This window comes from Melospiza melodia, chromosome 29 (genome assembly GCF_035770615.1).
Source record: "Melospiza melodia melodia isolate bMelMel2 chromosome 29, bMelMel2.pri, whole genome shotgun sequence".
In the NCBI taxonomy this organism is placed as follows: domain Eukaryota; kingdom Metazoa; phylum Chordata; class Aves; order Passeriformes; family Passerellidae; genus Melospiza; species Melospiza melodia.
In genome coordinates, this window is record NC_086222.1 from 82,374 (window position 1) to 89,750 (window position 7,377).

General features: G+C 45.8%; 1 long non-coding RNA gene across 2 annotated transcripts; it reads right to left on the bottom strand.

Moving 5' to 3' along the window:
- Positions 1–665: 665 nt before the first annotated feature.
- LOC134430575 (uncharacterized) lies at positions 666–7,026 on the bottom strand. Of its 2 annotated transcripts, none has more exons than XR_010030846.1 (4): positions 6,844–7,026; positions 3,349–3,413; positions 1,994–2,186; positions 666–1,274 (listed from the first exon to the last, which is right to left on the bottom strand). It is a non-coding gene; the product is annotated as an uncharacterized LOC134430575 (long non-coding RNA). The 2 variants fall into 2 exon arrangements; XR_010030847.1 differs by lacking the exon at positions 6,844–7,026 and adding an exon at positions 3,930–4,185.
- Between the last annotated feature and the right edge of the window lie 351 nt (positions 7,027–7,377).

The following is a 7,377-nucleotide window of genomic DNA, read 5'->3' on the forward strand; positions in this document are numbered from 1 at the left end:
CATCGCAGCACAGCAAAACAAAACCTATTTCTGTTACTAACGGAACAAACATCCCACAACGTCATTGAACCCTAATAAAAACTCAAATAAACCTAACTGTAAATAAATTTTAAATCCCACTATAAAGTAGCCCAAAACCTCCGCACATGCTCATCATAAACTTCCTCCTAAACCGGTATCTCAAAAACCCCAAAAAACTCAAAACACACCTTGAAAATGACACAACTGCTAATAAAAACAAACACCCAATAAAAATTAAATCAAACCAACGCACTAGACTCAAAACTGCACAACTGACCCTAAACATTACTAAAAAGTCCCCAAAGCTCTACCTTTATGTTAATGCACAAATAATAACCTGTCATCTATAAAAGTTATTTGAAAAAATTAAAAAAAATAATTAAAACCATGAAAATAAAAAACCTAAACTATTAAAAATATTAAAAAATATCACTACCTAAATTAAAAAACATATTGCCTATAAAAACCCACCATATAAATGCCCCTGTCCCAAAAAATAAAAATAAAAAAAAAAATATTGAACCACAAAGAAATCAGAACTTAGGAACACCAAAACCATAATGTTCAAAAAGTCACACCACATCCCTTATCATACACCAACTACAAACAACAGAAAACAATACAATGAATTCTTAAAAACCACCTTAAAACCACTACATTGAAAAACATTTCAAAAATTAAAAACTGCATCTAACAAAAGCCATCTAATAAATTTACACCCAAAACTCCAGCAGCCCAGCTGGCCCCACCAAAGCTCTATGTTTATACATACAGCAAACAAAACCAAAATCCCAGTAATACCCATCAGAAATCTATGAAAGAATCCTATTGAAATTAATCCTGCCTCAAATACAAACCAACCCATCCAGAAAGTCAGCTTCACTCAAAAAACAATTTACACAGAGTTAATAATACCAAGAAATAAAACAACACACCATATACCACCAATGAATATCATAGTGAAGGAAAAAATAAAAACACTACATTTTTTCCCTTTTGTTTTTTAAACTAACTTCTTTTATTAGCTAGAACAAAAGATTTTGCCAGGACTGTAACAACAACAACAACTTCTTTTTCTTCTTCTCCTTCTGAAATGTCCCTTCTCACTCCCAAACTCCTTTCAACTCCTGAGTTTACATCCAAGCAAAAAGCAAAATTCGTGCACTCGTGCGTTCGCTGCTCCTGTCAGATTCTCTCTTTCCCTCCACATCTTCTTACACTTTCAGTCCTCACGCTGTCCCGCCGTGATGAGTCTGACAGAAGAATTGGCACATGTTAACAGAGCATTTCCCTCCCTCCCTCCCTCCCTCTGCTTTCCTCAGCGCATTTCAATCCATCCCAGGCCTGCGGTGATGCACGCTCACCCCAAAGCTCACAGCAAGCATGCAGCAGCTCAGGCTCACTCGGCTCCAGGGCCCAGAGCCTGCAGGCCCTGCAGCTGCCACACGGATGGACCTGGTTCCCTCCCCGGGTGCCCAGAGGGAAACCTGAGGGCAGGCGTCCACCCCGAGGGGGCACCCGCAGCCCCGGGCAGGCATGGAGTCGCCGGCTGCTCTCTGGGGACGACACCCTCCCTGCAGGCCACACTGCCTCGTCCTCTCCCTCCCTGGGGGACAGGCACCTCCAGGGTCTGTGACCTTCCGTCAGCATCCAGGTGCTGTGTCAGAGCCAGAGGGGTCGAGGCTTTCCAGAACCATAGCATCCTTTAGGTTGCAAAAGCCTTCTAAGACCATCGAGCTGTTGCCCCAGCACTGCCAAGCCCAAATCAGGTCCCTAAACACCACATCTTGCCATGCTTTCAATGTCTCCAGCAATGGGGACTGCCCTGGGCAGCCCGCTCCTACGCCTGACCACCCTTTCAGTGAACAAACTGGTCCTCAAAGCCAATCTAAGCCTTCCCTGCTGCAACTTGAGGCCATTTCCTTTTGCCACGTCACCTCTTACCGGAGAGATCTCGGCACTTAAACCTTACCTGCCCCTTCCCTAGGAGCTCTCTGGCTTGCCTGGATGAGAGGAGAAACACTCCCACCACAGGAACGGCAGCTCAGCAGGTCCCACACCGAGGCAGGGGAGCAGCTGTCCTCACCAGAGCTCCCGTGTCAGCTCTCAGAGATCGCCTCTGCTCTGCCTCCCGGGCAGATCTCTGCTCAGCGCTTCAGAATTGGCTGTTTGGAGGAGGGGGAAAAAAACAGGTTAGCCAAGATTTTCATCCAGACTTATCTGATGTCTTTGCCTGCTTTGCCTCTTCCTGACTTCCTCCTGCTAAGAAAACAGCTGCCTTTGCACTTCTAGGGGGAACTGTCACGTAATGCTCGAAAAGGAACTACAGAAATGTGTCTCATTTTTAAAGACTCAGCCAAGAAGACAGATAACTGCAGCTTCTCCATCCCCACTGCCTGCACAGCTGCCAGGCACCAGGCCAGCTCTGCTCCGCTTCTCCCAAAAAAGATCTTTCAGTGCTGTTACCCCTCCACGGGAAGGGCTTTTCTGTCTCACACACTCGGTGACACGAGGCTGCGCGAAGCTGCAGCAACCTCTGCTCCGGGTGGGAAGGGCTTTCTTCCTCCTCTGGCACCTGGCTGGCACAGGCTGCTCACAGATGCTGGGGCTGCCCCATCCCTGGAAGTGTTCGAGGCCCATTGGTGCTCTGGGATCAGGCTCAGAGCAACCTGGTCCATGGAACCATGTCCCTGCCCACGGCAGCAGGCTTGGAACGAGGTGATCTTTAGAGCCCCTTCCAACCTGAATTATTCCATGATTCTATGAACTCAAAAAACTCGGGGAAGAAATCTGTAAAGGTCACTAAATACATAAAAGCATATCCCCATCAGCATAATTTTGAATGACAAGTATATCTACAAACAGGGAGAAATATTCTATGTCTTTGCTCTTGCTACCTTTCAGGCAACAGAAGTTAGTGAGACTCTGTGCGGAGGTCAGCTTTAAATTTATTCCCTTCCAAAGCACAGAGCTCTGTTCCATCACCCTTCCCTTCAGCTCCACACTGGATCATGGTGAGCATTTGAGGAGTGCCCAATAACCAATTCTATTTCTCTCTTTTTCTAGTTCTCTCTATTCTTAAATAATTCAAGACAAGTCAAATGAAAAATGACAAGTTCAGCATCAAAGTCACACTTTTTCCCTTTGTCTGCTCAAGAACAGGCTCTAAATCCACTTATTGCTGCCTTCAACGATTCAGACTTGCAAAACCATTCTTACATATTTTACAGGTTTATCATACAACCCACAGAACGCAAGCTCTGAATTACAGGAAAAGGTAATTCACAGGCAAATATCTAAAGGGATCACTTACTTGTAAATACATACCTTGATAGAGATCGCACTGAGAACGTTTCTGTGGGACTCTAAGGGAGACATATTTTGTGAGTACCCTGTAAACAAGAAAAGCTAGAATATATATTACAGGACATCCCCACTTTTCCTACATATTCAAATAGGATTTTTAATAAAAACAATTCAGTTAAAAAAGAAGGAAGAAAATCAAGGTAATTTTACTCCCAATTTAGAGGGAAAAAAAAGTCAAGGGTGCTGCAAAGAAAAAAAAAAAGTGAACCATAACCGCCTAGTAGAATTTTAAAACAAGTGCTTGGATAAAAGAATCTTATGGAACGTGAAGTAGAAAAAAAGTGAAACCACTATCAGACCTGCCTATTTTCTCACTATTGTACAAGAAAATCCTAAAAGCAGTATAAAGTCACTGCCTAAAACCGGTCATGGGATGTAACCAAGAACAATTTAGGCATTAGCTAATCTAGACAGAAACCTTTTCTGGATGCAAGTGTCAAATCACAAGTTTTGTCTTTCAGAAGCTCGACAATGCTGGAAAGCATTTTCCCCGGGGCTCGGGAGGGCAGGGGCGGAAGGGGGGGTCACTTTGCAGCTCGCACCTGTGCCATCCGAAGCACACAGCCCGCCCGCTCCCTGCGCTGGGCATTCTCCCGGCCATCTCTGGCTTTACCGCCCAGCGCCGCTCCATCCGCTGTCACGGCACAAAGAGCCACGAGCACTAACGCAGGGAGCAGCCCCGTCATGCCGGCGATACCGCAGCGCTCCCTGCTCGCAGCGCCCAACACGGGCGGAGCCGCCTCCGCCCGCAGCACCGGCAGCAGCCCGAGGGAGACGGCTGCAGCTCGGGGGCTCCTCCGGCGCCTCCGCCAGCCCGAGGGCGGCCGCCCCACCGGGACCGCGGGAGCGCCCGGCGCCGCTCGCCCGGGGCGGCTCCTGCAGCTCCCGGCCCGCGGCAGCAAAGCACCGCCTCGCCCTCCGCCATCGGCGGGCGGCAGCGCCCCCGCCCCCGGCACCGCTGAGGGAGGCCGAGGAACCGGGCGGACGCTCATTCCGCGCTGCTCAGCTCCGGGAGGGCGGCCAGACGGAGGCTGCGCCCCTCCAGCGTCGCTGTCCCGCGCGGGAGAGGCGCCGGCAGCTGCCCGCGCACAGCCCCGCGCGGCCGCCTGGCACGCCAGCCACTCATGTGCCGCGTCAGCCGTTGCGTCACACGCCGCGCCAGTAGCACGGCCTGCCGGGAGTTGTAGTCTCGGGCTGACAGCCACCGCTCCGTCCCCCGGGAGCCACCGGGACCTGCACGCCCTCCCGGGCATCAAACGGCTCCTTCGCCCCAGGGCGGGGAAGGACCTGAGGCAGCACCGCTCCTCCCCAATGCCCTCTCTTTTTCCCTCCATCTCTTTTTACTTTTTTCACTCTGTTTTTCACTCTGTTTTTCACTCCTTTCCTTTCCTTTCCTTTCCTTTCCTTTCCTTTCCTTTCCTTTCCTTTCCTTTCCTTTCCTTTCCTTTCCTTTCCTTTCCTTTCCCTTCCCTTCCCTTCCCTTCCCTTCCCTTCCCCTTTCTTGTATTTCTAATCTTGGTTTAGCTTTCTAGCTTTAAAATAAAAAAGCAGCAGTAGAAACTTTCAGGCTACCCGGGAGTAAAAAAAAAACTCCAAAATGGAAATAATTTAAAGAAAACTATTTATTCCCTGGGAGCCTGAAATTTTCTACTGCTGCACGTGACATAGAGCTCTTATTCCTTCTTATAGATAGTTGATATTTTATAGATATTCATAGTTTATATTGATGCATTATATTAATAACTATATATAACATGCACCTTATTCAAAAAATATACGGGAATTATTTTTTAAATTATTTACCATATCTACTGCTACAACTTATTTTTCCTTATATTTCTAATTTTTATATAAATCTTTAATGTGTTTATGATATATTTCTATACTTATATTTCTACCTTTATATTATTTGCATTTGTAATTTTTACACTAAAATCCCTGCTTAGGCAAAGAATAAACAAAACCATCCATTATTTTAAACTACCTAAATTTTTTTTTATATTTATATTTTTCATAATATACAACAAATAATATATATATAGATAGATAGATCGCATCCGTATTTATATCTATTTTATATCCATTTCCTATAATATTTTTAATAAAATATATACAGTATTACTTGTATTATATATTGTATCAATTTATGTTATTTTACATTTACAATTTATTATTAATTTTTTATATATCTGCATATAGTTGCAATCCATTTATATATTTGTATTTTTGTTTGGGTTGTATTTACATTTATATTCTCTATTCATGTATCTATAAACACACACAACACTCTATTAAAATTAGAATAACTTATTGTAACATATAATGACTCATGTTACATGTTAAATTTAAAAAATTGACCGAATATATAAAAATAAAATTGGCTCCTTCCCATTGCTACACATCTATTTCTTTTGTTTCAATATAGTTAGAGTCATAATTGTATATTTAAAATCCAATTCCTAAATGAAATGACAGAACAAACAGCATCAAATTCCCACCAATATCTTCCAAAAACATCAAGATACCTCCAACAGCCAAATAAGTGTCAGCGAAAAAAAAAGAACACTCTTTTCAATAACAATTCTCATCACGACAGAAAAATGGAACCAAAATAAAAGAAAATCCTATAGAAACACAAACAGCAAATTACAAAAAGTACTAAAAAAAAGGTCAAACCAATCTACTAAACTCAAGCCATTGCCACTCACCCTGAACGACGTTACTAAAAAAAACAAACCAACAAAATTCTACCTCTACACTAACTCAAAGAATAAACAATCCTCTGTAAAAATAACTTTAAAACCTGAACTAATTAACAAAATGGAAAAACATCTCAACCACTAAAAACTAAGAAATTAACTACCCAAATAAATAAATACTTTAAAAACCCACCATATAAATACCCATGTTCCCCAAAAAAAACCCTGATAAACAATACTCAAATACATTAAAAGACAACAACAACAACAAAAAGAAAATAAAGAAACCAACAACAAGAATAATACCAAAAACCAGATAAACCTAAATCTGCAACCAAAAAATTATTCCCAACTGAATAAACCCATAGTGCCTCAAGCTATCAAAATAAAAATACCACCTAGAAACAAACACAAAGACTAAAGACAAACGTAACCATAAACAATGTCTCCCAAATTACCCGTAACCATAAAACATACACTAAAATCAAACAAACCAAACAAATAAAAGCCTTGGAAGACGATAAACACACATGCAATTATAAAGATTAAAAACCCGCTCCTATGAACGACAGGACGCTTCCCCAAGCCCCCCAAAACAAACACTGCACACTCACGCTAATAAAAGCCACCGCAACAGAATTAAAATCCGAACCGCTGCTTCACGCTACGACCCGTAAAAACCATTGCGCGCCCTTCTACACATAATACCCCGGCAAAAAAATATATATCCGACTACAAAACCCAATCCGAAACGAACCTTTATCATCCCTACCGGCACCGAGAACCGTACCACTCAGGAAGAACACCATATCCCTTAGCAGCAAACCGAACCCGGCGATGCCATCAACGCCTCCAAAGCGCCTCCGAGCCACGGCACCGCCGAACTTGGAGCGGCCGAACCCCGCGCTCGCTGCCGGCCCCGGACGGAGCGCGGCTCCCGGCAGGAAAGCGGCTCCTGCGGCGGCTGCTCCGGCGCGCGGGGCCGGCGCCGTCCCGGGGAGCCCCGCCCGCTGCCCCTGCCCGGCGGGGCCGGCACCGGGCCCGGGGCTACCGGCGGCGCCCGAGCCCCGCGCCCGGAGCGGACGGAGCGGCCGGCACCGCCCGGGCCGGCGCAGCAGCGCCCGCGCCGCCTCTGCCGCCCTTGGCCGGCCCGGCCCGGCTCCGCTCGGCTCCGCACGGCTCGCACCGCCGCGGCTCCGCCACTGCCGCCCTTGGCCGGCCCGGCCGCGCCGAATCCCCCGTGCGCCCCGGCAGCTGCCCGGGCCGTGCCAGCAGCGCTTCCGAGCGGGAA